At 37.8% G+C, this 25,972-nt stretch overlaps 44 non-coding genes across 44 annotated transcripts; all 44 read right to left on the minus strand.

Annotated features, from left to right (window-relative positions):
* Positions 1 to 3,523: 3,523 nt before the first annotated feature.
* Positions 3,524 to 3,595, minus strand: Trnae-cuc (transfer RNA glutamic acid (anticodon CUC)). The gene has a single exon. It is a non-coding gene; the product is annotated as a tRNA-Glu (tRNA).
* Positions 3,596 to 5,749: 2,154 nt separating this feature from the next.
* Trnaq-uug (transfer RNA glutamine (anticodon UUG)) lies at positions 5,750 to 5,821 on the minus strand. Its single transcript has one exon. It is a non-coding gene; the product is annotated as a tRNA-Gln (tRNA).
* Positions 5,822 to 6,477: 656 nt separating this feature from the next.
* On the minus strand, positions 6,478 to 6,549 carry Trnaq-cug (transfer RNA glutamine (anticodon CUG)). The gene has a single exon. It is a non-coding gene; the product is annotated as a tRNA-Gln (tRNA).
* Positions 6,550 to 6,551: 2 nt separating this feature from the next.
* Positions 6,552 to 6,623, minus strand: Trnae-uuc (transfer RNA glutamic acid (anticodon UUC)). Its single transcript has one exon. It is a non-coding gene; the product is annotated as a tRNA-Glu (tRNA).
* A 2,828-nt stretch (positions 6,624 to 9,451) lies between these two features.
* On the minus strand, positions 9,452 to 9,523 carry Trnaq-uug (transfer RNA glutamine (anticodon UUG)). Its single transcript has one exon. It is a non-coding gene; the product is annotated as a tRNA-Gln (tRNA).
* Positions 9,524 to 9,525: 2 nt separating this feature from the next.
* On the minus strand, positions 9,526 to 9,597 carry Trnae-cuc (transfer RNA glutamic acid (anticodon CUC)). Its single transcript has one exon. It is a non-coding gene; the product is annotated as a tRNA-Glu (tRNA).
* A 588-nt stretch (positions 9,598 to 10,185) lies between these two features.
* Positions 10,186 to 10,257, minus strand: Trnaq-cug (transfer RNA glutamine (anticodon CUG)). The gene has a single exon. It is a non-coding gene; the product is annotated as a tRNA-Gln (tRNA).
* Positions 10,258 to 10,259: 2 nt separating this feature from the next.
* On the minus strand, positions 10,260 to 10,331 carry Trnae-uuc (transfer RNA glutamic acid (anticodon UUC)). Its single transcript has one exon. It is a non-coding gene; the product is annotated as a tRNA-Glu (tRNA).
* A 663-nt stretch (positions 10,332 to 10,994) lies between these two features.
* On the minus strand, positions 10,995 to 11,066 carry Trnaq-uug (transfer RNA glutamine (anticodon UUG)). Its single transcript has one exon. It is a non-coding gene; the product is annotated as a tRNA-Gln (tRNA).
* Positions 11,067 to 11,723: 657 nt separating this feature from the next.
* Positions 11,724 to 11,795, minus strand: Trnaq-cug (transfer RNA glutamine (anticodon CUG)). The gene has a single exon. It is a non-coding gene; the product is annotated as a tRNA-Gln (tRNA).
* Positions 11,796 to 11,797: 2 nt separating this feature from the next.
* On the minus strand, positions 11,798 to 11,869 carry Trnae-uuc (transfer RNA glutamic acid (anticodon UUC)). Its single transcript has one exon. It is a non-coding gene; the product is annotated as a tRNA-Glu (tRNA).
* A 2,828-nt stretch (positions 11,870 to 14,697) lies between these two features.
* Trnaq-uug (transfer RNA glutamine (anticodon UUG)) lies at positions 14,698 to 14,769 on the minus strand. Its single transcript has one exon. It is a non-coding gene; the product is annotated as a tRNA-Gln (tRNA).
* Positions 14,770 to 14,771: 2 nt separating this feature from the next.
* Trnae-cuc (transfer RNA glutamic acid (anticodon CUC)) lies at positions 14,772 to 14,843 on the minus strand. The gene has a single exon. It is a non-coding gene; the product is annotated as a tRNA-Glu (tRNA).
* A 587-nt stretch (positions 14,844 to 15,430) lies between these two features.
* On the minus strand, positions 15,431 to 15,502 carry Trnaq-cug (transfer RNA glutamine (anticodon CUG)). Its single transcript has one exon. It is a non-coding gene; the product is annotated as a tRNA-Gln (tRNA).
* Positions 15,503 to 15,504: 2 nt separating this feature from the next.
* Trnae-uuc (transfer RNA glutamic acid (anticodon UUC)) lies at positions 15,505 to 15,576 on the minus strand. The gene has a single exon. It is a non-coding gene; the product is annotated as a tRNA-Glu (tRNA).
* A 661-nt stretch (positions 15,577 to 16,237) lies between these two features.
* Trnaq-uug (transfer RNA glutamine (anticodon UUG)) lies at positions 16,238 to 16,309 on the minus strand. Its single transcript has one exon. It is a non-coding gene; the product is annotated as a tRNA-Gln (tRNA).
* A 318-nt stretch (positions 16,310 to 16,627) lies between these two features.
* Trnae-uuc (transfer RNA glutamic acid (anticodon UUC)) lies at positions 16,628 to 16,699 on the minus strand. Its single transcript has one exon. It is a non-coding gene; the product is annotated as a tRNA-Glu (tRNA).
* A 266-nt stretch (positions 16,700 to 16,965) lies between these two features.
* Trnaq-cug (transfer RNA glutamine (anticodon CUG)) lies at positions 16,966 to 17,037 on the minus strand. Its single transcript has one exon. It is a non-coding gene; the product is annotated as a tRNA-Gln (tRNA).
* A 2-nt stretch (positions 17,038 to 17,039) lies between these two features.
* Trnae-uuc (transfer RNA glutamic acid (anticodon UUC)) lies at positions 17,040 to 17,111 on the minus strand. Its single transcript has one exon. It is a non-coding gene; the product is annotated as a tRNA-Glu (tRNA).
* Positions 17,112 to 17,772: 661 nt separating this feature from the next.
* On the minus strand, positions 17,773 to 17,844 carry Trnaq-uug (transfer RNA glutamine (anticodon UUG)). Its single transcript has one exon. It is a non-coding gene; the product is annotated as a tRNA-Gln (tRNA).
* A 2-nt stretch (positions 17,845 to 17,846) lies between these two features.
* On the minus strand, positions 17,847 to 17,918 carry Trnae-cuc (transfer RNA glutamic acid (anticodon CUC)). Its single transcript has one exon. It is a non-coding gene; the product is annotated as a tRNA-Glu (tRNA).
* Positions 17,919 to 18,163: 245 nt separating this feature from the next.
* Trnae-uuc (transfer RNA glutamic acid (anticodon UUC)) lies at positions 18,164 to 18,235 on the minus strand. The gene has a single exon. It is a non-coding gene; the product is annotated as a tRNA-Glu (tRNA).
* Positions 18,236 to 18,501: 266 nt separating this feature from the next.
* Positions 18,502 to 18,573, minus strand: Trnaq-cug (transfer RNA glutamine (anticodon CUG)). Its single transcript has one exon. It is a non-coding gene; the product is annotated as a tRNA-Gln (tRNA).
* Positions 18,574 to 18,575: 2 nt separating this feature from the next.
* On the minus strand, positions 18,576 to 18,647 carry Trnae-uuc (transfer RNA glutamic acid (anticodon UUC)). Its single transcript has one exon. It is a non-coding gene; the product is annotated as a tRNA-Glu (tRNA).
* A 662-nt stretch (positions 18,648 to 19,309) lies between these two features.
* Trnaq-uug (transfer RNA glutamine (anticodon UUG)) lies at positions 19,310 to 19,381 on the minus strand. Its single transcript has one exon. It is a non-coding gene; the product is annotated as a tRNA-Gln (tRNA).
* Positions 19,382 to 19,383: 2 nt separating this feature from the next.
* Trnae-cuc (transfer RNA glutamic acid (anticodon CUC)) lies at positions 19,384 to 19,455 on the minus strand. Its single transcript has one exon. It is a non-coding gene; the product is annotated as a tRNA-Glu (tRNA).
* Positions 19,456 to 19,702: 247 nt separating this feature from the next.
* Positions 19,703 to 19,775, minus strand: Trnae-uuc (transfer RNA glutamic acid (anticodon UUC)). Its single transcript has one exon. It is a non-coding gene; the product is annotated as a tRNA-Glu (tRNA).
* Positions 19,776 to 20,042: 267 nt separating this feature from the next.
* Trnaq-cug (transfer RNA glutamine (anticodon CUG)) lies at positions 20,043 to 20,114 on the minus strand. The gene has a single exon. It is a non-coding gene; the product is annotated as a tRNA-Gln (tRNA).
* A 2-nt stretch (positions 20,115 to 20,116) lies between these two features.
* Positions 20,117 to 20,188, minus strand: Trnae-uuc (transfer RNA glutamic acid (anticodon UUC)). Its single transcript has one exon. It is a non-coding gene; the product is annotated as a tRNA-Glu (tRNA).
* Positions 20,189 to 20,856: 668 nt separating this feature from the next.
* Trnaq-uug (transfer RNA glutamine (anticodon UUG)) lies at positions 20,857 to 20,928 on the minus strand. Its single transcript has one exon. It is a non-coding gene; the product is annotated as a tRNA-Gln (tRNA).
* A 2-nt stretch (positions 20,929 to 20,930) lies between these two features.
* Positions 20,931 to 21,003, minus strand: Trnae-cuc (transfer RNA glutamic acid (anticodon CUC)). The gene has a single exon. It is a non-coding gene; the product is annotated as a tRNA-Glu (tRNA).
* Positions 21,004 to 21,249: 246 nt separating this feature from the next.
* On the minus strand, positions 21,250 to 21,321 carry Trnae-uuc (transfer RNA glutamic acid (anticodon UUC)). Its single transcript has one exon. It is a non-coding gene; the product is annotated as a tRNA-Glu (tRNA).
* A 270-nt stretch (positions 21,322 to 21,591) lies between these two features.
* Trnaq-cug (transfer RNA glutamine (anticodon CUG)) lies at positions 21,592 to 21,664 on the minus strand. Its single transcript has one exon. It is a non-coding gene; the product is annotated as a tRNA-Gln (tRNA).
* A 2-nt stretch (positions 21,665 to 21,666) lies between these two features.
* Positions 21,667 to 21,738, minus strand: Trnae-uuc (transfer RNA glutamic acid (anticodon UUC)). The gene has a single exon. It is a non-coding gene; the product is annotated as a tRNA-Glu (tRNA).
* A 661-nt stretch (positions 21,739 to 22,399) lies between these two features.
* Trnaq-uug (transfer RNA glutamine (anticodon UUG)) lies at positions 22,400 to 22,471 on the minus strand. Its single transcript has one exon. It is a non-coding gene; the product is annotated as a tRNA-Gln (tRNA).
* Positions 22,472 to 22,473: 2 nt separating this feature from the next.
* Positions 22,474 to 22,546, minus strand: Trnae-cuc (transfer RNA glutamic acid (anticodon CUC)). The gene has a single exon. It is a non-coding gene; the product is annotated as a tRNA-Glu (tRNA).
* Positions 22,547 to 22,791: 245 nt separating this feature from the next.
* On the minus strand, positions 22,792 to 22,863 carry Trnae-uuc (transfer RNA glutamic acid (anticodon UUC)). The gene has a single exon. It is a non-coding gene; the product is annotated as a tRNA-Glu (tRNA).
* Positions 22,864 to 23,128: 265 nt separating this feature from the next.
* Trnaq-cug (transfer RNA glutamine (anticodon CUG)) lies at positions 23,129 to 23,200 on the minus strand. Its single transcript has one exon. It is a non-coding gene; the product is annotated as a tRNA-Gln (tRNA).
* A 2-nt stretch (positions 23,201 to 23,202) lies between these two features.
* On the minus strand, positions 23,203 to 23,273 carry Trnae-uuc (transfer RNA glutamic acid (anticodon UUC)). The gene has a single exon. It is a non-coding gene; the product is annotated as a tRNA-Glu (tRNA).
* Positions 23,274 to 23,935: 662 nt separating this feature from the next.
* On the minus strand, positions 23,936 to 24,007 carry Trnaq-uug (transfer RNA glutamine (anticodon UUG)). Its single transcript has one exon. It is a non-coding gene; the product is annotated as a tRNA-Gln (tRNA).
* A 2-nt stretch (positions 24,008 to 24,009) lies between these two features.
* Positions 24,010 to 24,080, minus strand: Trnae-cuc (transfer RNA glutamic acid (anticodon CUC)). Its single transcript has one exon. It is a non-coding gene; the product is annotated as a tRNA-Glu (tRNA).
* A 1,388-nt stretch (positions 24,081 to 25,468) lies between these two features.
* On the minus strand, positions 25,469 to 25,540 carry Trnaq-uug (transfer RNA glutamine (anticodon UUG)). Its single transcript has one exon. It is a non-coding gene; the product is annotated as a tRNA-Gln (tRNA).
* Positions 25,541 to 25,542: 2 nt separating this feature from the next.
* On the minus strand, positions 25,543 to 25,615 carry Trnae-cuc (transfer RNA glutamic acid (anticodon CUC)). Its single transcript has one exon. It is a non-coding gene; the product is annotated as a tRNA-Glu (tRNA).
* A 243-nt stretch (positions 25,616 to 25,858) lies between these two features.
* Positions 25,859 to 25,930, minus strand: Trnae-uuc (transfer RNA glutamic acid (anticodon UUC)). Its single transcript has one exon. It is a non-coding gene; the product is annotated as a tRNA-Glu (tRNA).
* Positions 25,931 to 25,972: the final 42 nt, after the last annotated feature.

Here is a 25,972-nt window from a genome sequence, read left to right on the forward strand (position 1 = left end):
GTAAACATTACAGCATGTCGCTGTATCCCATGCCGGTAATCGACACCGGGCCGTCTGTGTGAAAGCCAAGAATCCTAACCACTAGACCGCATGGGACACTTACTGCACTGAAAAGTCAGATTTCGAATAATTTCTTTTCCTGGGTACCTGCTTTAATCAGGAAAGCAACGATGATTAAATTCTCAGAGTATTTTCCCACCTTTCTCTACTCAACTAAAAGTTAATCTGCAGCGCAAGTTTGACACAAACAGGAAAATTTGTCTCTGTCCTACTCTAGAGAAGATGTGAGAGTTTATTAAACTTATGTCAGCATTGCAATGTTACAAGAGAGAAAAAAAAATCAGTTTATCTAGGTCATAAACTAAAGTTTCCACCGAAATTTGAACTCGGATCGCTGGATTCAGAGTCCAGAGGGCTAACAATTACACCATGGAACATTATCCCATACCGGAAATCGAAACCGGGCTGCCTGGGTGAAAGCCAGGAATCCTAACCGCTAGACCACATGGGACACGTTACAGGTTATATAAGGATGTCAATAATGCGAGTTACAGAGATATGATAGCACACTTGGTAAGATGAAAAATCGGGATAGGCTTTGTAATGGGCACATTTGTAGGTTTTTCTGTATAATTAATCTCATCAAAAACAACCCTGTTGTAAAAATTTCCCCGCCAAGAAAACTTTTAACTTTTCCGCACAAAAAAGAAAACCTGCATCCTAAACCCAAAAACCCTCAGCCATAAAAAGTTATGATATCTAGTTTGCCCGCCAAGTATCTGCCAAAGTACCATCCTCCCTCTTCTCCTTTTTCATCACAGCTACTTCCATTAGAACCTCCTCCCACCTTCAACTCCTCAGAAATATGGATAGATCTTTTAAATTGTTTATCTTGTTTCGCGGGAAGCTTTTCAAAGTGAAGTAGTTGCTTGGTGAGGAAAAAGCTTCTCGCCAAACAAAATAAACAATTTAAAAGATCTATCCATATTTCTGAGGAGTTGAAGGTGGGAGGAGTTTCCAATGGAAGTAGCTGTGATGAAAAAGGAGAAGAGGGAGGATGATAATTTGGCAGATACTTGACGGGCAAACTAGATATCATAACTTTTTATGGCTGAGGGTTTTTGGGTTTAGGATGCAGGTTTTCTTTTTTGTGCGGAAAAGTTAAAGGTTTTCTTGGCGGGGAAATTTTTACAACAGGTTGTTTCTGATGAGATATCACATCTTTTTGCATTGATATTATTACTTTGTCTGTATTTTTAGAATTGAGATCTTCAAATCAGAAAATTTTCAATTGAAACAACGCTGTTTTGTGTTTTTAGGAACAATAATGGCTAGCCTAATTTTACGTCAAGTTATTTTCTGACTATTAAGATTCTATATTCCCTTTGTGAGAATGGGGCGGTTTAAATTTTATTGCAATCTTTGTATCCTCTCTGTTGCAAAGAAAACTTCTTGGATAATAAAATACTATATTTTAAATTATATTGTTTTCAAGTATTTTACAACTTTGGAATAAATTCTATAAAAAAAAACTAAGCCATTAAATGTTTTGAATTTGAATGTGTCAGAAGATCTATACGACTTTACTCGATGTCAAATCGCGGATATCCCAAATTTGCCATAGCGAATGCACATGTTGCGCGCGGACTAAACTCATTAAAAGTCTTGCTTAGATTAATTGCAAAAATTTTTTCAGCTAACAAATTACTGCAAAGCACGGATATCCACAAAAGTATTTCATATATTTTCAATTCATTATGTGTTGTTGGTGAAAAATCCATTAATTTAGAAAATAAGCAAACCAATAAAAAAGTGCTATTTTTCGCTTTCAATTAAAAAGTTATATGTGCCGTATTCACATCGTACAGTTTCATATAATTTGTCACGCAAAATATTGTAATGGTTTAACCCCAGTTTCGCGCCGACATTTAAAATTTCTTCCCTCCATCAATATATCCAAACTGAAAAACAGGGGGAAGGAAATTTCGTATCGGCAAAATTTTAGGGGGGGGGGGAAGACAGCATTCTAATCTCATTCATTAATTTGTTTCTCTGCTTAAGTATAACCAAACAACATAGAATCGGAAAACCGAAAGCCCAGTGAGCTAAGTCTGCGCGCATGCGCAGTCGCTGTGGCAAATTTGTGATATCCGCGATTTAACGTCTAGTTGCAACTGTTGGATATGTTTTAGTCTTGATTGAATTTCATTTCCTAAAACAACTTTGGAATAACTGTTAGATCTGTTCTAACCTTGCAATTGCTGTCCGAGATAAACAAACCCTATGAGCCAAGAGTAAGTACATAAGAATTTAGGGAAAATTAGTGATTTTCAAACTTCAATTACTCCGGCCCATGATGTCCCTGAGGGTTGAATTTTTGTATATGTACTCAATGGCCCCCCAAGAATATGTATACAAAAAATCATTACCGTAGCCCCCCGGGGGGCTGTGATAGAGCCCCGAGAAGGTACAATTTGGGGGGTAAAAACAGGAGGGGAAGGGGAAGGGGGTCAAATGGCACAAAAGGCACATCAGTAGGGCACAAGGAATGTCTGTGCGAAATTTCAGCTTGATTCCTTTTTTCGTCTGGGCTGTAGCCCTGTAAAAGAAAGCGAAAACTTTTTTGAACAGCGATTTTATCACTTTAGTTCCACCTTCCCCTGATAGTCCAAGGGATTGTATTTTGGTTTACGGCGTCAGGGGCCACTAGAGATTGAGTGTACCAAAAATCAACTCCGGGGGTCTTCATGGGGCTGAGATAGAGGGGTGAAAAACAAAAAAAACCCCAACTTGTTCTGTCGTGTAATCTTGTTCTTGGTCGCTTTTATCTTCTTTCGTCTTTGGCGGTGGATTTGCTTCTGTTGGCTGCTGACGTTTGGTTTCTTTGGCGGGGCGGAACGCTCCCGCGTCCCATGATGTTAAAAAGAAAAAACTCTGAATGCAAGTCTATCTATGGTTTTAACTTTGCAGGTGTCTTGTTCAAAAATTTGAAAAGTCCTGTTACGTCCCTTTCTTCCTCATTGCCTTACGTGTTGTGAATAAAGCTTCAATAATGGCGATTGCTGCTACCAATAGACATTAAGCATCAAACTGCCAGTAATCTTGTGCAAATACTACTCGAGTCTTTCGGTGAGTCTATTATCTTACTTTTTAGAATATGCATATTTAAAAAACAATTTTTTTCTCTCGCAAGATTTCTCCTGTGTTAATTGGGGGGGGGGGGGGTATGATGAAAAATTAAGAGCTATTTCAGAACTTTAACTAAAATCAGAGAAATATCTTTTCATCATAATTTCTCATCAAAAATTGCATTTGTTGTGCATGTATTAAAATGAGGGTTCAACTTTCTCTTACCTGCAAGAACCTGAGAATTTATAAAGCTGTTGTCATGTTTTTGATGATAAATATCATAAAAGATTCGTTTATTGAGGAGAAAATAAAAAAAGACAAGGTTCCACCGAGATTTGAACTCGAATCGCTGGATTCACTATTCAGAGTGCTAACCGTTACACCATGGAACCCGTTCCCGCGCCGGGAATTGAACCCGGGCCTCCTGGGTGAGAGCCATGTATCCTAACCACTAGACCACGACGGATACGAGATTGTGGAGTCATTTTCCTTACCAAAGATTTTTAATCAGTGTGTAAATTAAATATACAGTAGAACCTCTCAATAAGGGACACTAATGGGACCAGACATTTTGTCCCTTAAATAGAGGTGTCCCTTATTCGGAGGTGGATGAATGGATGCATGCCGTGTACTTAATAGTATAATATCACACATTAACTATTGATACTTATGATTAAATACTGAAAATGTTTCATACATGCTTAGAAATTTGAATAATTGAATTTTATTAAGTTTATATTGTTTTATCAATTAGGATTTAATCAAAATTTTTTTAATGGCAAAGTTTTGTAGCATGCAGAAATAATTGCGAAGTAATTCATTGCATATATTTGCTTTATTGTTGGGTAATTTACAATGTAATACTATGTGAATTACAATTAATGTTCAAATTTTAAGTCTTATATACAAAGCAAATTAGTTGTTGAAAACTCTCCGTCGACCTTGAACCTACTTGAATAAATTGTTGAGAGGGCAAATCATGCATGTTAATTTCAGGAAGTTTTTTTTTTCTCAACACATTACTTGTTTCCTTCACATATGTTTATGTCAAACTTACCTCAATTTTTAGAGGAAAAATGAAACTTGAATTTCATTAATTTACTTTCTCTTATGCGCTTATACATTATTTTTGCATTTTTTTTGCTTTGTAGCTGTCCCTTAAACAGAGTGTCCCTTAATTAGAGGTAAATACATGGAAGTCCCGATTCAAAGGGACTGGGACCAGTAAAAATGTCCCTTAAATAGGGGTGTCCCTTATTCGGAGGTGTCCCTTAAGGGAGGTTCTACTGTAATATATAAAACCTTCTCTCCTTCTTACTGACATTACAGACTGAGGTTTAATAAAAAGGTAGGGCAAATTTGATCGTGAAAAGTAAGCATTTCAGCAATGTAATTGAAAAAGGTTCGTCCGAGTTGTAAAATCGAATCTCTTTGCTGGGAACACGGAAAAGTAAATATTAGAGCCTGTCGCTGTTTCCCCACGACGGGAATCGAACCCTTGCCGCCCGGGTGAACGCCATGAATCCTAACCACTAGATCACATGGGACACGCATTTCCACGAAAAGTCAAGTTTCGAATAACTTTTTTGCCTGGGTTCCTGCTTAAATCAGGAAAGCAACGATGATTTAATTCTCAGAGTATTTTCCTACCTTTCTCTACTCAACTTAAAGTTAATATGCAGCACAAGTTTGACACAAACAGGAGAATTTATCTCTGTCCTACTCTAGAGAAGATGTGAGAGTTTATTAAACTTATGTCAGCTTTGCAATGTTACAAGAGAGAAAAGATCACTTTATCTAGATGATAAACTAAAGATTCCACCGAGAGTTGATCTCGGATCGCTGGATTCAGTGTCCAGAGTGCTAACCATTACACCATGGAACCTTTTCCCATGCCGGAATAGAACCCGGGCCGCCTGGGTGAAAGCCAGGAATCCTAACCACTAGACCACATGGGACAGGTTACAGGTAAAATAAGGGAGACAATAATGGCGACTTACAGACATATGATAGCACAATCGGTAAGATGAAAAATCAGGATAGGGTGTTTAATGGCGCATTTGTAGGTGCTTCTGTATAATTAATGTTGAAAAGAAAAAACTCTTGAATGTAAGTCTATCTACGGTTTGAACTTTGCAGGTGTCTTGCTCAAAAATTTGAAAAGTAATGTTACGTCCCTTTCTTCCTCATTGCCTTACGTGTTGTGAAGAAAGCTTCAATAATGGCGATTGCTGCTACCAATAGACATTAAGCATCAAACTGCCAGTAATCTTGTGCAAATACTCCTCGAATCTTTCGGTGAGTCTACTATCTTACTTTTTAGAATATGCATATTTAAAATACATTTTTTTCCTTCTTGCAAGCTTTCGTCTGTGTTAATGGGGGGGTGGGGGGTGTATGAGGAAAAAATAAGAGCTATTTCAGAACTTTAACAAAAATCAGAGAAATATCTTTTCATCACAATTTCTCATCAAAAATTGCATTTGTTGTTCATGTATTAAAATGAGGGTTCCACTTTCTCCTACCTGCAAGAACCTGAAAATTTATAAAGCTGTTGTCAGGTTTTTGATGATAAATATCATAAAAGATTCGCTTATTCAGGAGAAAATAAAAAAAGGCAAGGTTCCACTGAGATTTGAACTCCGATCGCTGGATTCAAAGTCCAGAGTGCTAACCGTTACACCATGGAACCCGTTCCCGCGCCGGGAATTGAACGCGGGCCAACTGGGTGAGAGTCAGGTATCCTAACCACTGGCCAACGCGGGATACGAGATTGTGAAGCCATTTTCGTTACCGAAGATTTTTAATTAGTGCGTAAATTAAATAAAATATATAAAACCTTCTCTCTTTCTTAGTGACATTACAGACTGAGGTTTAATAAAAAGGTAGCGCAAATTTGATCGTGAAAAGTAAGCAATTCAGCAATGTAATTCAAAAAGGTTCGTACGAGTTTTAAAATCGAAACTCTGGGCTGGGAACACGGAAAAGTAAATATTATAGCCTGTCGCTGTTTTCCATGCCGGGAGTCGAACCCGGGACGCAGGGTGAAAGCCAGGAATCCTAACCACTAGACCACATGGGACACGTATTGCACCGAAAAGTCAGGTTTCGAATAATTTTTTTGCCTGGGTTCCTGCTTAAATCAGGAAAGCAACGATGATTAAATTCTCAGAGTATTTTCCTACCTTTCTCTACTCAACTAAAAGTTAATATGCAGCACAAGTTTAACACAAACATTAGAATTTATCTCTGCCCTACTCTAGAGGAGATGTGAGAGTTTATAAAGAAAACGTCAGTTTTGCAATGTTACAAGAGAAAAAAGATCACTTTATCTAGATGTTAAACTAAAGGTTCCACCGAGATTTGAACTCGGATCTCTGGACTCAGAGGCCAGAGTGCTAACCATTACACCATGGAACCTTTTCCCATGCCGGGAATCGAACCCGGGCCGCCTGGGTGAAAGCCAGGAATCCTAACCACTAGACCACATGGGACAGGTTACACGTAAAATAAGGGAGACAATAATGGCGACTTACAGACATATGATAGCACAATCGGTAAGATGAAAAATCAGGATAGGGTGTTTAGCCCATTCCATGATCAGCCCGAAACCCCTTAACGCGCATGCCGCAGATAAAGAACGGAGTTGCATTTTGCTACGTTGTAATAGCGCTTTTCTTCTCATTTTGCTCTCGGGATTTTAATGTTGTTTTTGCTGTTCAGCTTGCATTCGAAAATCGCTTCGCTTTATTAGCTTTTCGGCACTGAATTAAATAGTGCAATAAAATACAAGGTTGCTAATATGTGCTGAAATATTCATTAAATTTACACAGTACATAACGGGACAATAATAAACAATAGACAATAGAGTATAGGACGAAAAGCAATTATTTTTATAACACTAATTATTTTATTGATTTATTTTTCTTTTTGCTTTTATCTCAGTATATCATTTTTTTTCTTTTTATACACTTAACTTAAGAAATCAAAACTGTTAAATGTAAGATGATCTACCTTTCAAAAGGGCTCAACAAAACATTCTTTAAACAATTGACTGAACGATCCAACCTGTGAGAAAGGGATTTGAAAGGACAAAAAACCTTTAACTGTGGGAATGATTTTCTAAGCTGACAAAAAGTATTCTTCGGTGCCTTTTGATACATTGTGACCCTTCAAAACGACCAATAAACACAGTGACATCTCTTTGCTTTTCGGTTCTCTTATCGTAATTGCGATGACTTTTAAATCCCTTCTGAGTGTCCAAATATCAGTTGCTCAAGCGTGTGAAGTATTTTAAAGATAAATGATTACAAAAGATCAAAACTTGCGGCTAATCCCCTATTTCCCTAAAGAATACTTTTGTGCAAGCAACTAATAGCCCCCAACTGAGAGAGGAATAACAGAGACTGCCTGGGCGGTTTCCCTAAGGAGATGTCCCCCTTGGTGTCTTGTAGTCAACCCTTTCACATTATTTTCTTACAACAAAACAGTTTGATTCAGAAAGGAATTTCAAAGCAAGCTTTACTGCTTGTATTTGAGAACATGTCTTCAAAAGAAAAAAAAAAGAAAATCTTGCTTGAAATCGAGTCGGATTGTTTTTCTTATTTTAACATATTTGGATAAATTTTAGTTAGTTTCATAGGATTATTTACTAATTAAGGCAAATTCATCATTGAAAAGAAACCAAATATTTTATTACTATTTTTAAAATCTCATAAAAGAAGGTGCAATTGGAGCTATTTTAAAACAATAAATAAAATCTGTAAAAGAAAGGGAGAAAAGGAATGTTTCGTTTCGTATGAGTAAAGCGAAATGAACTCAAGATATTATCATTTCATTTGTACTGTGGTATATATTTTAGGTTTTGCATGGTCAACTATTACGTATAATCAATGCGGTCGTCATAATTTTTGTTTCTGAAATTAAAAATATTCAAAACTGTATCACTAAAAATCCATCAAAGAATGCCGCGAGTATAAAAAGTTAAAATTTAAGTATGAAAATATCACGATTTAAAAATAAATAAATAATAAAAAATGATAATAGTATACAAATAAATAAAAAGCGTAGTAAACACGTCATAATAAAAAAAAACATACTCGTACAAAATTAAGATGTGTAAGATAATTAAAAAAATATATTGTGTAAAATAAATTATAAAATTTGAGGATTATGAACAATTTAGTGAAGGATGCTTTTGTCAGTAAGAAGGTGGATTTTTGATAACAAGAAAAGAATATTTCTGTTTATTTGCTTTATTCAGGCATAGAAATATTGTTAAATGTATAAGGAAATATTTTCACACTTGTTCATCAGGAGTTCAAATGCCAGAATGCTAAGAAACAAAGCTTCCACGAAAAGATAAAAATATAATGCCTGATTAATTGAAGAATTATACGTGTCCCATCCAGGAGTACTTGAAAGGTTAATATCTTAGTAAAATAAAATAAAATACAACAAGTTTCGTGAAATACTATAAGTTACATCCCTTTTGTCTAAGAAAAAGAGCTACATTACCGCTCCCCTAAAAGCACCAGAACCCAACAGAGAAGCACAATAACAGGGTTTTGCCCCTGGAAGGATCGTCGACACATATTCGGTCGAAGCAAAAACTGCTAGAAACGCCGTGACGACACAGATTCGTCGAAGGCAGTTAGGAACCATTTTCTTGCAACGAGCCTGAATCGGCCGGGGCAGTATTAACACAAACTGCGCGGCCGATCCTGTATCGGCCGGGGCAAAGAATGGGTTAATGGCGCATTTGTAGGTGCTTCTGTATAATTAATGTTGAAAAGAAAAAACTCTGAATGTAAGTCTATCTACGGTTTGAACTTTGCAGGTGTCTTGCTCAAAAATTTGAAAAGTAATGTTACGTCCCTTTCTTCCTCATTGCCTTACGTGTTGTGAATAAAGCTTCAATAATGGCGATTGCTGCTACCAATAGACATTAAGCATCAAACTGCCAGTAATCTCGTGCAAATACTCCTCGAGTCTTTCGGTGAGTAAAGCTATCTAACTTTTTAGAATATGCATATTTAAAATACATTTTTTTCTTCTTCTTGCAAGCTTTCGCCTGTGTTAATGGGGGGTGGGGAGTGTATGATGAAAAAATAAGAGCTATTTCAGAACTTTAACTAAAATCAGAGAAATATCTTTTCATCACAATTTCTCATCAAAAATTGCATTTGTTGTTTATGTATTAAAATGAGGGTTCCACTTTCTCTTACCCGCAAGAACCTGAAAATTTATAAAGCTGTTGTCAGGTTTTTGATGATAAATATCATAAAAGATTCGCTTATTCAGGAGAAAATAAAAAAAGACAAGGTTCCACCGAGATTTGAACTCGGATCGCTGGATTCAAAGTCCAGAGTGCTAACCGTTACACCATGGAACACGTTCCCGCGCCAGGAATTGAATCCGGGCCTCCTGGGTGAGAGCCAGGTGTCCTAACCACTAGACCACGCGGGATACGAGATTGTGGAGCCATTTTCCTTACCGAAGATTTTTAATAAGTGCGTAAATTAAATAAAATATATAAAACCTTCTCTCTTTCTTAGTGACATTACAGACTGAGGTTTAATAAAAAGGTAGCGCAAATTTGATCGTGAAAAGTAAGCAATTCAGCGATGTAATGCAAAAAGGTTCGTACGAGTTTTAAAATCAAAACTCTGGGCTGGGAACACGGAAAAGTAAATATAACAGCCTGTCGCTGTTTCCCATGCCGGGAATCGAACCCGGGCGGCCTGGGTGAAAGCCAGGAATCCTAACCAGCAGACCACATGAGACACGTATTGCACAGAAAAGTCAGGTTTCGAATAATTTTTTTGCCTGGGTTCCTGCTTAAATCAGGAAAGCAACGATGAATAAATTCTCAGAGTATTTTCCTACCTTTCTCTACTCAACTAAAATTTAATATGCAGCACATGTTTGACACAAACAGGAAAATTTATCTCTGCCCTACTCTAGAGAAGATGTGATAGTTTTTAAAGAATACGTCAGGGGGGTTTTGCAATGTTACAAGAGAAAAAAGATCACTTTATCTAGATGATAAACTAAAGGTTCCACCGAGATTTGAACTCGGATCGCTGGATTCAGAGTCCAGAGTGCTAACCATTACACCATGGAACCTTTTCCCATGCCGGGAATCGAACCCGGGCCGCCTGGGTGAAAGCCAGGAATCCTAACCACTAGACCACATGGGACAGGTTACAGGTAAAATAAGGGAGACAATAATGGCGACTTACAGAGATATGATAGCACAATCGGTAAGATGAAAAATCAGGATAGGGTGTTTAATGGCGCATTTGTAGGTGCTTCTGTATAAATAATGTTAAAAAGAAAAAACTCTGAATGTAAGTCTATCTACGGTTTCAACTTTGCAGGTGTCTTGCTCAAAAATTTGAAAAGTAATGTTACGTCCCTCTCTTCCTCATTGCCTTACGTGCTGTGAATAAAGCTTCAATAATGGCGATTGCTGCTACCAATAGACATTAAGCATCAAACTGCCAGTAATCTTGTGCAAATACTCCTCGAGTCTTTCGGTGAGTCTACAATCTTACTTTTTAGAATATGCATATTTAAAATACATTTTTTTTTTCTTCTTGCAAGCTTTCGCCTGTGTTAATGGGGGGTGGGGGGGTGTATGAGGAAAAAATAAGAGCTATTTCAGAACTTTAACTAAAATCAGAGAAATATCTTTTCATCACAATTTCTCATCAAAAATTGCATTTGTTGTTTATGTATTAAAATGAGGGTTCCACTTTCTCTTACCTGCAAGAACCTGAAAATTTATAAAGCTGTTGTCAGGTTTTTGATGATAAATATCATAAAAGATTCGCTTATTCAGGAGAAAATAAAAAAAGGCAAGGTTCCACTGAGATTTGAACTCCGATCGCTGGATTCAAAGTCCAGAGTGCTAACCGTTACACCATGGAACCCGTTCCCGCGCCGGGAATTGAACGCGGGCCAACTGGGTGAGAGTCAGGTATCCTAACCACTGGCCAACGCGGGATACGAGATTGTGAAGCCATTTTCGTTACCGAAGATTTTTAATTAGTGCGTAAATTAAATAAAATATATAAAACCTTCTCTCTTTCTTAGTGACATTACAGACTGAGGTTTAATAAAAAGGTAGCGCAAATTTGATCGTGAAAAGTAAGCAATTCAGCAATGTAATTCAAAAAGGTTCGTACGAGTTTTAAAATCGAAACTCTGGGCTGGGAACACGGAAAAGTAAATATTATAGCCTGTCGCTGTTTTCCATGCCGGGAGTCGAACCCGGGACGCAGGGTGAAAGCCAGGAATCCTAACCACTAGACCACATGGGACACGTATTGCACCGAAAAGTCAGGTTTCGAATAATTTTTTTGCCTGGGTTCCTGCTTAAATCAGGAAAGCAACGATGATTAAATTCTCAGAGTATTTTCCTACCTTTCTCTACTCAACTAAAAGTTAATATGCAGCACAAGTTTAACACAAACATTAGAATTTATCTCTGCCCTACTCTAGAGGAGATGTGAGAGTTTATAAAGAAAACGTCAGGTTTTGCAATGTTACAAGAGAAAAAAGATCACTTTATCTAGATGTTAAACTAAAGGTTCCACCGAGATTTGAACTCGGATCTCTGGACTCAGAGGCCAGAGTGCTAACCATTACACCATGGAACCTTTTCCCATGCCGGGAATCGAACCCGGGCCGCCTGGGTGAAAGCCAGGAATCCTAACCACTAGACCACATGGGACAGGTTACAGGTAAAATAAGGGAGACAATAATGGCGACTTACAGACATATGATAGCACAATCGGTAAGATGAAAAATCAGGATAGGGTGTTTAGCCCATTCCATGATCAGCCCGAAACCCCTTAACGCGCATGCCGCAGATAAAGAACGGAGTTGCATTTTGCTACGTTGTAATAGCGCTTTTCTTCTCATTTTGCTCTCGGGATTTTAATGTTGTTTTTGCTGTTCAGCTTGCATTCGAAAATCGCTTCGCTTTATTAGCTTTTCGGCACTGAATTAAATAGTGCAATAAAATACAAGGTTGCTAATATGTGCTGAAATATTCATTAAATTTACACAGTACATAACGGGACAATAATAAACAATAGACAATAGAGTATAGGACGAAAAGCAATTATTTTTATAACACTAATTATTTTATTGATTTATTTTTCTTTTTGCTTTTATCTCAGTATATCATTTTTTTTCTTTTTATACACTTAACTTAAGAAATCAAAACTGTTAAATGTAAGATGATCTACCTTTCAAAAGGGCTCAACAAAACATTCTTTAAACAATTGACTGAACGATCCAACCTGTGAGAAAGGGATTTGAAAGGACAAAAAACCTTTAACTGTGGGAATGATTTTCTAAGCTGACAAAAAGTATTCTTCGGTGCCTTTTGATACATTGTGACCCTTCAAAACGACCAATAAACACAGTGACATCTCTTTGCTTTTCGGTTCTCTTATCGTAATTGCGATGACTTTTAAATCCCTTCTGAGTGTCCAAATATCAGTTGCTCAAGCGTGTGAAGTATTTTAAAGATAAATGATTACAAAAGATCAAAACTTGCGGCTAATCCCCTATTTCCCTAAAGAATACTTTTGTGCAAGCAACTAATAGCCCCCAACTGAGAGAGGAATAACAGAGACTGCCTGGGCGGTTTCCCTAAGGAGATGTCCCCCTTGGTGTCTTGTAGTCAACCCTTTCACATTATTTTCTTACAACAAAACAGTTTGATTCAGAAAGGAATTTCAAAGCAAGCTTTACTGCTTGTATTTGAGAACATGTCTTCAAAAGAAAAAAAAAAGAAAATCTTGCTTGAAATCGAGTCGGATTGTTTTTCTTATTTTAACATATTTGGATAAATTTTAGTTAGTTTCATAGGATTATTTACTAATTAAGGCAAATTCATCATTGAAAAGAAACCAAATATTTTATTACTATTTTTAAAATCTCATAAAAGAAGGTGCAATTGGAGCTATTTTAAAACAATAAATAAAATCTGTAAAAGAAAGGGAGAAAAGGAATGTTTCGTTTCGTATGAGTAAAGCGAAATGAACTCAAGATATTATCATTTCATTTGTACTGTGGTATATATTTTAGGTTTTGCATGGTCAACTATTACGTATAATCAATGCGGTCGTCATAATTTTTGTTTCTGAAATTAAAAATATTCAAAACTGTATCACTAAAAATCCATCAAAGAATGCCGCGAGTATAAAAAGTTAAAATTTAAGTATGAAAATATCACGATTTAAAAATAAATAAATAATAAAAAATGATAATAGTATACAAATAAATAAAAAGCGTAGTAAACACGTCATAATAAAAAAAAACATACTCGTACAAAATTAAGATGTGTAAGATAATTAAAAAAATATATTATGTAAAATAAATTATAAAATTTGAGGATTATGAACAATTTAGTGAAGGATGCTTTTGTCAGTAAGAAGGTGGATTTTTGATAACAAGAAAAGAATATTTCTGTTTATTTGCTTTATTCAGGCATAGAAATATTGTTAAATGTATAAGGAAATATTTTCACACTTGTTCATCAGGAGTTCAAATGCCAGAATGCTAAGAAACAAAGCTTCCACGAAAAGATAAAAATATAATGCCTGATTAATTGAAGAATTATACGTGTCCCATCCAGGAGTACTTGAAAGGTTAATATCTTAGTAAAATAAAATAAAATACAACAAGTTTCGTGAAATACTATAAGTTACATCCCTTTTGTCTAAGAAAAAGAGCTACATTACCGCTCCCCTAAAAGCACCAGAACCCAACAGAGAAGCACAATAACAGGGTTTTGCCCCTGGAAGGATCGTCGACACATATTCGGTCGAAGCAAAAACTGCTAGAAACGCCGTGACGACACAGATTCGTCGAAGGCAGTTAGGAACCATTTTCTTGCAACGAGCCTGAATCGGCCGGGGCAGTATTAACACAAACTGCGCGGCCGATCCTGTATCGGCCGGGGCAAAGAATGGGTTAATGGCGCATTTGTAGGTGCTTCTGTATAATTAATGTTGAAAAGAAAAAACTCTGAATGTAAGTCTATCTACGGTTTGAACTTTGCAGGTGTCTTGCTCAAAAATTTGAAAAGTAATGTTACGTCCCTTTCTTCCTCATTGCCTTACGTGTTGTGAATAAAGCTTCAATAATGGCGATTGCTGCTACCAATAGACATTAAGCATCAAACTGCCAGTAATCTCGTGCAAATACTCCTCGAGTCTTTCGGTGAGTAAAGCTATCTAACTTTTTAGAATATGCATATTTAAAATACATTTTTTTCTTCTTCTTGCAAGCTTTCGCCTGTGTTAATGGGGGGTGGGGAGTGTATGATGAAAAAATAAGAGCTATTTCAGAACTTTAACTAAAATCAGAGAAATATCTTTTCATCACAATTTCTCAGCAAAAATTGCATTTGTTGTTTATGTATTAAAATGAGGGTTCCACTTTCTCTTACCTGCAAGAACCTGAAAATTTATAAAGCTGTTGTCAGGTTTTTGATGATAAATATCATAAAAGATTCGCTTATTCAGGAGAAAATAAAAAAAGACAAGGTTCCACCGAGATTTGAACTCGGATCGCTGGATTCAAAGTCCAGAGTGCTAACCGTTACACCATGGAACACGTTCCCGCGCCAGGAATTGAATCCGGGCCTCCTGGGTGAGAGCCAGGTGTCCTAACCACTAGACCACGCGGGATACGAGATTGTGGAGCCATTTTCCTTACCGAAGATTTTTAATAAGTGCGTAAATTAAATAAAATATATAAAACCTTCTCTCTTTCTTAGTGACATTACAGACTGAGGTTTAATAAAAAGGTAGCGCAAATTTGATCGTGAAAAGTAAGCAATTCAGCGATGTAATGCAAAAAGGTTCGTACGAGTTTTAAAATCAAAACTCTGGGCTGGGAACACGGAAAAGTAAATATAACAGCCTGTCGCTGTTTCCCATGCCGGGAATCGAACCCGGGCGGCCTGGGTGAAAGCCAGGAATCCTAACCAGCAGACCACATGAGACACGTATTGCACAGAAAAGTCAGGTTTCGAATAATTTTTTTGCCTGGGTTCCTGCTTAAATCAGGAAAGCAACGATGAATAAATTCTCAGAGTATTTTCCTACCTTTCTCTACTCAACTAAAATTTAATATGCAGCACATGTTTGACACAAACAGGAAAATTTATCTCTGCCCTACTCTAGAGAAGATGTGATAGTTTTTAAAGAATACGTCAGGGGGTTTTGCAATGTTACAAGAGAAAAAAGATCACTTTATCTAGATGATAAACTAAAGGTTCCACCGAGATTTGAACTCGGATCGCTGGATTCAGAGTCCAGAGTGCTAACCATTACACCATGGAACCTTTTCCCATGCCGGGAATCGAACCCGGGCCGCCTGGGTGAAAGCCAGGAATCCTAACCACTAGACCACATGGGACAGGTTACAGGTAAAATAAGGGAGACAATAATGGCGACTTACAGAGATATGATAGCACAATCGGTAAGATGAAAAATCAGGATAGGGTGTTTAATGGCGCATTTGTAGGTGCTTCTGTATAAATAATGTTAAAAAGAAAAAACTCTGAATGTAAGTCTATCTACGGTTTCAACTTTGCAGGTGTCTTGCTCAAAAATTTGAAAAGTAATGTTACGTCCCTCTCTTCCTCATTGCCTTACGTGCTGTGAATAAAGCTTCAATAATGGCGATTGCTGCTACCAATAGACATTAAGCATCAAACTGCCAGTAATCTTGTGCAAATACTCCTCGAGTCTTTCGGTGAGTCTACAATCTTACTTTTTAGAATATGCATATTTAAAATACATTTTTTTTTCTTCTTGCAAGCTTTCGCCTGTGTTAATGGGGGGTGGGGGGTGTATGAGGAAAAAATAAGAGCTATTTCAGAACTTTAACTAAAATCAGAGAAATATCTTTTCATCACAATTTCTCATCAAAAATTGCATTTGTTGTTTATGTATTAAAATGAGGGTTCCACTTTCTCTTACCTGCAAGAACCTGAAAATTTATAAAGCTGTTGTCAGGTTTTTGATGATAAATATCATAAAAGATTCGTTTATTCAGGAGAAAATGAAAAAAGACAAGGTTCCACCGAGATTTGAACTCGGATCGCTGAATTCAAAGTCCAGAGTGCTAACCGTCACACCATGGAACCCGTTCCCGCGCCGGAATTGAACCCGGGCCTCCTGGGTGAGAGCCAGGTATCCTAAGCACCAGACCACGCGGGATGCGAGATTGTGGAGCCATTTTCCTTACCGAAGATTTTTAATTAGTGCGTAAATTAAATAAAATATATAAAACCTTCTCTCTTTCTTAGTGACATTACAGACTGAGGTTTAATAAAAAGGTAGCGCAAATTTGATTGTGAAAAGTAAACAATTCAGCAATGTAATTCAAAGAGGTTCGTACGAGTTTTAAAATCGAAACTCTGGGCTGGGAACACGGAAAAGTAAATATAATAGCCTGTCGCTGTTTCCCATGCCGGGAATCGAACCCGGGCCGCCTGGGTGAAAGCCAGGAATCCTAACCACTAGACCACATGGGACACGTATTGCACAGAAAAGTCAGGTTTCGAATAATTTTTTTGCCTGGGTTCCTGCTTAAATCAGGAAAGCAACGATGATTAAATTCTCAGAGTATTTTCCTACCTTTCTCTACTCAACTAAAATTTAATATGCAGCACATGTTTGACACAAACAGGAAAATTTATCTCTGCCCTACTCTAGAGAAGATGTGATAGTTTATAAAGAATACGTCAGTTTTGCAATGTTACAAGAGAAAAAAGATCACTTTATCTAGATGATAAACTAAAGGTTCCACCGAGATTTGAACTCGGATCGCTGGATTCAGAGTCCAGAGTGCTAACCATTACACCATGGAACCTTTTCCCATGCCGGGAATCGAACCCGGGCCGCCTGGGTGAAAGCCAGGAATCCTAACCACTAGACCACATGGGACAGGTTACAGGTAAAATAAGGGAGACAATAATGGCGACTTACAGAGATATGATAGCACAATCGGTAAGATGAAAAATCAGGATAGGGTGTTTAATGGCGCATTTGTAGGTGCTTCTGTATAAATAATGTTAAAAAGAAAAAACTCTGAATGTAAGTCTATCTACGGTTTCAACTTTGCAGGTGTCTTGCTCAAAAATTTGAAAAGTAATGTTACGTCCCTTTCTTCCTCATTGCCTTACGTGCTGTGAATAAAGCTTCAATAATGGCGATTGCTGCTACCAATAGACATTAAGCATCAAACTGCCAGTAATCTTGTGCAAATACTCCTCGAGTCTTTCGGTGAGTCTACTATCTTACTTTTTAGAATATGCATATTTAAAATACATTTTTTTTTCTTCTTGCAAGCTTTCGCCTGTGTTAATGGGGGATGGGGGGTGTATGAGGAAAAAATAAGAGCTATTTCAGAACTTTAACTAAAATCAGAGAAATATCTTTTCATCACAATTTCTCATCAAAAATTGCATTTGTTGTTTATGTATTAAAATGAGGGTTCCACTTTCTCTTACCTGCAAGAACCTGAAAATTTATAAAGCTGTTGTCAGGTTTTTGATGATAAATATCATAAAAGATTCGTTTATTCAGGAGAAAATGAAAAAAGACAAGGTTCCACCGAGATTTGAACTCGGATCGCTGGATTCAAAGTCCAGAGTGCTAACCGTCACACCATGGAACCCGTTCCCGCGCCGGGAATTGAACCCGGACCTCCTGGGTGAGAGCCAGGTATCCTAACCACTAGACCACGCGGGATGCGAGATTGTGGAGCCATTTTCCTTACCGAAGATTTTTAATTAGTGCGTAAATTAAATAAAATATATGAAACCTTCTCTCTTTCTTAGTGACATTACAGACTGAGGTTTAATAAAAAGGTAGCGCAAATTTGATCGTGAAAAGTAAGCAATTCAGCAATGTAATTCAAAGAGGTTCGTACGAGTTTTAAAATCGAAACTCTGGGCTGGAAACACGGAAAAGTAAATATAATAGCCTGTCGCTGTTTCCCATGCCGGGAATCGAAACCGGGCCGCCTGGGTGAAAGCCAGGAATCCTAACCACTAGACCACATGGGACACGTATTGCACAGAAAAGTCAGGTTGCGAATAATTTTTTTGCCTGGGTTCCTGCTTAAATCAGGAAAGCAACGATGATTAAATTCTCAGAGTATTTTCCTACCTTTCTCTACTCAACTAAAATTTAATATGCAGCACATGTTTGGCACAAACAGGAAAATTTATCTCTGCCCTACTCTAGAGAAGATGTGATAGTTTATAAAGATTACGTCAGTTTTGCAATGTTACAAGAGAAAAAAGATCACTTTATCTAGATGATAAACCAAAGGTTCCACCGAGATTTGAACTCGGATCGCTGGATTCAGAGTCCAGAGTGCTAACCATTACACCATGGAACCTTTTCCCATGCCGGGAATCGAACCCGGGCCGCCTGGGTGAAAGCCAGGAATCCTAACCACTAGACCACATGGGACAGGTTTCAGGTAAAATAAGGGAGACAATAATGGCGACTTACAGAGATATGATAGCACAATCGGTAAGATGAAAAATCAGGATAGGGTGTTTAATGGCGCATTTGTAGGTGCTTCTGTATAAATAATGTTAAAAAGAAAAAACTCTGAATGTAAGTCTATCTACGGTTTCAACTTTGCAGGTGTCTTGCTCAAAAATTTGAAAAGTAATGTTACGTCCCTTTCTTCCTCATTGCCTTACGTGCTGTGAATAAAGCTTCAATAATGGCGATTGCTGCTACCAATAGACATTAAGCATCAAACTGCCAGTAATCTTGTGCAAATACTCCTCGAGTCTTTCGGTGAGTCTACTATCTTACTTTTTAGAATATGCATATTTAAAATACATTTTTTTTTCTTCTTGCAAGCTTTCGCCTGTGTTAATGGGGGATGGGGGGTGTATGAGGAAAAAATAAGAGCTATTTCAGAACTTTAACTAAAATCAGAGAAAAATCTTTTCATCACAATTTCTCATCAAAAATTGCATTTGTTGTTTATGTATTAAAATGAGGGTTCCACTTTCTCTCTACCTGCAAGAACCTGAAAATTTATAAAGCTGTTGTCAGGTTTTTGATGATAAATATCATAAAAGATTCGTTTATTGAGGAGAAAATGAAAAAAGACAAGGTTCCACCGAGATTTGAACTCGGATCGCTGGATTCAAAGTCCAGAGTGCTAACCGTTACACCATGGAACCCGTTCCCGCGCCGGGAATTGAACCCGGGCCTCCTGGGTGAGAGCCAGGTATCCTAACCACTAGACCACGCGGGATGCGAGATTGTGGAGCCATTTTCCTTCAACGAAGATTTTTAATTAGTGCGTAAATTAAAATAAAATATATGAAACCTTCTCTCTTTCTTAGTGACATTACAGACTGAGGTTTAATAAAAAGGTAATGCAAATTTGATTGTGAAAAGTAAGCAATTCAGCAATGTAATTCAAAGAGGTTCGTACGAGTTTTAAAATCAAAACTCTGGGCTTGGAACACGGAAAAGTAAATATAACAGCCTGTCGCTGTTTCCCATGCCGGGAATCGAACCCGGGGCGGCCTGGGTGAAAGCCAGGAATCCTAACCAGCAGACCACATGAGACACGTATTGCACAGAAAAGTCAGGTTTCGAATAATTTTTTTGCCTGGGTTCCTGCTTAAATCAGGAAAGCAACGATGAATAAATTCTCAGAGTATTTTCCTACCTTTCTCTACTCAACTAAAAATTTAATATGCAGCACATGTTTGACACAAACAGGAAATTTATCTCTGCCCTACTCTAGAGAAGATGTGATAGTTTATAAAGAATACGTCAGTTTTTGCAATGTTACAAGAGAAAAAAGATCACTTTATCTAGATGATAAACTAAAGGTTCCACCCAGATTTGAACTCGGATCGCTGGATTCAGAGTCCAGAGTGCTAACCATTACACCATGGAACCTTTTCCCATGCCGGGAATCGAACCCGGGCCGCCTGGGTGAACGCCAGGAATCCTTACCACTAGACCACATGGGACAGGTTACAGGTAAAATAAGGGAGACAATAATGGCGACTTACAGAGATATGATAGCACAATCGGTGAGAATGAAAAATCAGGATAGGTGTTTAATGGCGCATCTGTAGGTGCTTCTGTATAAATAATGTTAAAAAGAAAAAAACTCTGAATGTAAGTCTATCTACGGTTTCAACTTTGCAGGTGTCTTGCTCAAAAATTTGAAAAGTAATGTTACGTCCCCTTTCTTCCTCATTGCCCTTACGTGCTGTGAATAAAGCTTCAATAATGGCGATTGCTGCTACCAATAGACATTAAGCATCAAACTGCCAGTAATCTTGTGCAAATAGTCCTCGAGTCTTTCGGTGAGTCTACTATCTTACTTTTTAGAATATGCATATTTAAAATACATTTTTTTTTTCTTCTTGCAAGCTTTCGCCTGTGTTAATGGGGGGTGGGGGGTGTATGAGGAAAAAAATAAGAGCTTTTTCAGAACTTTAACTAAAATCAGAGAAATATCTTTTCATCACAATTTTCTCATCAAAAATTTCATTTGTTGTTTATGTATTAAAATGAGGGTTCCACTTTCTCTTACCTGCAAGAACCTGAAAATTTATAAAGCTGTTGTCAGGTTTTTGATGATAAATATCATAAAAGATTCGTTTATTCAGAAGAAAATGAAAAAAGGACAAGGTTCCACCGAGAGTTGAACTCGGATCGCTGGATTCAAAGTCCAGAGTGCTAACCGTCACACCATGGAACCCGTTCCCGCGCCGGGAATTGAACCCGGACCTCCTGGGTGAGAGCCAGGTATCTTAACCACTAGACCACGGCGGGATGCGAGATTGTGGAGCCATTTTCCTTACCGAAGATTTTTAATTAGTGCGTAAATTAAATAAAATATATAAAACCTTCTCTCTTTCTTAGTGACATTACAGACTGAGGTTTAATAAAAAGGTAGCGCAAATTTGATCGTGAAAAGTAAGCAATTCAGCAATGTAATTCAAAGAGGTTCGTACGAGTTTTTAAAATCGAAACTCTGGGCTGGAAACACGGAAAAGTAAATATAATAGCCTGTCGCTGTTTCCCATGCCGGGAATCGAAACCGGGCCGCCTGGGTGAAAGCCAGGAATCCTAACCACTAGACCACATGGGACACGTATTGCACAGAAAAGTCAGGTTGCGAATAATTTTTTTTGCCTGGGTTCCTGCTTAAATCAGGAAAGCAACGATGATTAAATTCTCAGAGTATTTTCCTACCTTTCTCTACTCAACTAAAATTTAATATGCAGCACATGTTTGGCACAAACAGGGAAAATTTATCTCTGCCCTACTCTAAAGAAGATGTGATAGTTTATGAAGAATACGTCAGTTTTGCAATGTTACAAGAGAAAAAAAGATCACTTTATCTAGATGATAAAACTAAAGGTTTCCACCGAGATTTGAACTCGGATCGCTGGATTCAGAGTCCAGAGTGCTAACCATTACACCATGGAACCTTTTCCCATGCCGGGAATCGAACCCGGGCCGCCTGGGTGAAAGCCAGGAATCCTAACCACTAGACCACATGGGACAGGTTACAGGTAAAATAAGGGAGACAATAATGGCGACTTACAGAGATATGATAGCACAATCGGTAAGATGAAAAATCAGGATAGGGTGTTTAATGGCGCATTTGTAGGTGCTTCTGTATAAATAATGTAAAAAGAAAAAACTCTGAATGTAAGTCTATCTACGGTTTCAACTTTGCAGGTGTCTTGCTCAAAAATTTGAAAAGTAATGTTACGTCCTTTCTTCCTCATTGCCTTACGTGCTGTGAATAAAGCTTCAATAATGGCGATTGCTGCTACCAATAGGACATTAAGCATCAAACTGCCAGTAATCTTGTGCAAATACTCCTCGAGTCTTTCGGTGAGTCTACTATCTTACTTTTTAGAATATGCATATTTAAAATACATTTTTTTTTCTTCTTGCAAGCTTTCGCCTGTGTTAATGGGGGTGGGGGGTGTATGAGGAAAAAATAAGAGCTTTTTCAGAACTTTAACTAAAATCAGAGAAATATCTTTTCATCACAATTTCTCATCAAAAATTGCATTTGTTGTTTATGTATTAAAATGAGGGTTCCACTTTCCTCTTACCTGCAAGAACCTGAAAATTTATAAAGCTGTTGTCAGGTTTTTGATGATAAATATCATAAAAGATTCGTTTATTGAGGAGAAAATGAAAAAAGACACAGTTCCCACCGAGATTTGAACTCGGATCGCTGGATTCAAAGTCCAGAGTGCTAACCGTTACACCATGGAACCCGTTCCCGCGCCGGGAATTGAACCCGGGGCCTCCTGGGTGAGAGCCAGGTATCCTAACCACTAGACCACGCGGGATGCGAGATTGTGGAGCCATTTCCTTAACGAAGATTTTTAATTAGTGCGTAAATTAAATAAAATATATGAAACCTTCTCTCTTTCTTAGTGACATTACAGACTGAGGTTTAATAAAAAGGTAGCGCAAATTTGATTGTGAAAAGTAAGGCAATTCAGCAATGTAATTCAAAGAGGTTCGTACGAGTTTTAAAATCGAAACTCTGGGCTGGGAACACGGAAAAGTAAATATAATAGCCTGCCGCTGTTTCCCATGCCGGGAATCGAACCCGGGCCGCCTGGGTGAAAGCCAGGAATCCTAACCACTAGACCACATGGGACACGTATTGCACCGAAAAGTCAGGTTTCGAATAATTTTTTTGCCTGGGTTCCTGCTTAAATCAGGAAAGCAACGATGATTAAATTCTCAGAGTATTTTCCTACCTTTCTCTACTCAACTAAAATTTAATATGCAGCACATGTTTGACACAAACAGGAAAATTTATCTCTGCCCTACTCTAGAGAAGATGTGATAGTTTATAAAGAATACGTCAGTTTTGCAATGTTACAAGAGAAAAAAGATCACTTTATCTAGATGATAAACTAAGGTTCCACCGAGATTTGAACTCGGATCGCTGGATTCAGAGTCCAGAGTGCTAACCATTACACCATGGAAACTTTTCCCATGCCGGAATCGAACCCGGGCCGCCTGGGTGAAAGCCAGGAATCCTAACCACTAGACCACATGGAACAGGTTACAGGTAAAATAAGGGAGACAATAATGGCGACTTACAGAGATATGATAGCACAATCGGTAAGATGAAAAATCAGGATAGGGTGTTTAATGGCGCATTTGTAGGTGCTTCTGTATAAATAATGTTAAAAAGAAAAAACTCTGAATGTAAGTCTATCTACGGTTTCAACTTTGCAGGTGTCTTGCTCAAAAATTTGAAAAGTAATGTTACGTCCCTTTCTTCCTCATTGCCTTACATGCTGTGAATAAAGCTTCAATAATGGCGATTGCTGCTACCAATAGACATTAAGCATCAAACTGCCAGTAATCTTGTGCAAATACTCCTCGAGTCTTTCGGTGAGTCTACTATCTTACTTTTTAGAATATGCATATTTAAAATACATTTTTTTTTCTTCTTGCAAGCTTTCGCCTGTGTTAATGGGGTATGGGGGGTGTATGAGGAAAAAATAAGAGCTATTTCAGAACTTTAACTTAAAATCAGAGAAATATCTTTTCATCACAATTTCTCATCAAAAATTGCATTTGTTGTTTATGTATTAAAATGAGGGTTCCACTTTCTCTTACCTGCAAGAACCTGAAAATTTATAAAGCTGTTGTCAGGTTTTTGATGATAAATATCATAAAAGATTCGTTTATTCAGGAGAAAATGAAAAAAGACAAGGTTCCACCGAGATTTGAACTCGGATCGCTGGATTCAAAGTCCAGAGTGCTAACCGTTACACCATGGAACCCGTTCCCGCGCCGGGAATTGAACCCGGCCTCCTGGGTGAGAGCCAGGTATCCTAACCACTAGACCACGCGGGATGCGAGATTGTGGAGCCATTTTCCTTACCGAAGATTTTTAATTAGTGCGTAAATTAAATAAAATATATAAAACCTTCTCTCTTTCTTAGTGACATTACAGACTGAGGTTAATAAAAAGGTAGCGCAAATTTGATCCTGAAAATAAGCAATTCATCAATGTAATTCAAAGAGGTTCGTACGAGTTTTAAAATCGAAACTCTGGGCTGGGAACACGGAAAAGTAAATATAATAGCCTGTCGCTGTTTCCCATGCCGGAATCGAAACCGGGCCGCCTGGGTGAAAGCCAGGAATCCTAACCACTAGACACATGGGACACGTATTGCACAGAAAAGTCAGGTTTCGAATAATTTTTTTGCCTGGGTTCCTGCTTAAATCAGGAAAGCAACGATGATTAAATTCTCAGAGTATTTTCCTACATTTCTCTACTCAACTAAAATTTAATATGCAGCACATGTTTGACACAAACAGGAAAATTTATCTCTGCCCTTCTCTAGAGAAGATGTGATAGTTTTATAAAGAATACGTCAGTTTTGCAATGTTACAAAAGAAAAAAGATACTTTATCTAGATGATAAACTAAAGGTTCCACCGAGATTTGAACTCGGATCGCTGGATCAGAGTCCAAAGTGCTAACCATTACACCATGAAACCTTTTCCCATGCCTTGAATCGAACCCGGGCCGCCTGGGTGAAAGCCAGGAATCCTAACCACTAGATCACATGGGGACAGGTTACAGGTAAAATAAGGGAGACAATAATGGCGACTTACAGGGATATGATAGCACAATCGGTAAGATGAAAAATCAGGATGGGGTGGTTTAATGGAGCATTTGTAGGTGCTTCTGTATAAATAATGTTAAAAAGAAAAAAACTCTGAATGTAAGTCTATCTACGGTTTCAACTTTGCAGGTGTCTTGCTCCAAAATTTGAAAAGTAATGTTACGTCCCTTTCTTCCTCATTGCCTTACGTGCTGTGAATAAAGCTTCAATAATGGCGATTGCTGCTACCAATAGACATTAAGCATCAAACTGCCAGTAATCTTGTGCAAATACTCCTCGAGTCTTTCGGTGAGTCTACTATCTTACTTTTTAGAATATGCATATTTAAAATACATTTTTTTTTCTTCTTGCAAGCTTTCGCCTGTGTTAATGGGGGATGGGGGGTGTATGAGGAAAAAATAGAGCTATTTCAGAACTTTAACTAAAATCAGAGAAATATCTTTTCATCACAATTTCTCATCAAAAATTGCATTTGTTGTTTATGTATTAAAATGAGGGTTCCACTTTCTCCTTACCTGCAAGAACCTGAAAATTTATAAAGCTGTGGTCAGGTTTTTGATTATAAATATCATAAAAGATTCGTTTATTCAGGAGAAAATGAAAAAAGACAAGGTTCCACCGAGATTTGAACTCGGATCGCTGGATTCAAAGTCCAGAGTGCTAACCGTTACACCATGGAACCCGTTCCCGCGCCGGGAATTGAACCCGGGCCTCCTGGGTGAGAGCCAGGTATCCTAACCACTAGACCACGCGGGGATGCGAGATTGTGGAGCCATTTTCCTTAACGAAGATTTTTAATTAGTGCGTAAATTAAATAAAATATATGAAACCTTCTCTCTTTCTTAGTGACATTACAGACTGAGGTTTAATAAAAGGTAGCGCAAATTGATTGTGAAAAGTAAGCAATTTAGCAATGTAATTCAAAGAGGTTCGCACGAGTTTTAAAATCGAAACTCTGGGCTGGGAACACGGAAAAGTAAATATAATCGCCTGTCGCTGTTTCCCATGCCGGGAATCGAACCCGGGCCGCCTGGGTGAAAGCCAGGAATCCTAACCACTAGACCACATGGGACACGTATTGCACAGAAAAGTCAGGTTTCGAATAATTTTTTTG

This window comes from Uloborus diversus, chromosome 5, assembly GCF_026930045.1.
Source record: "Uloborus diversus isolate 005 chromosome 5, Udiv.v.3.1, whole genome shotgun sequence".
Taxonomy (NCBI): Eukaryota; Metazoa; Arthropoda; class Arachnida; order Araneae; family Uloboridae; genus Uloborus; species Uloborus diversus.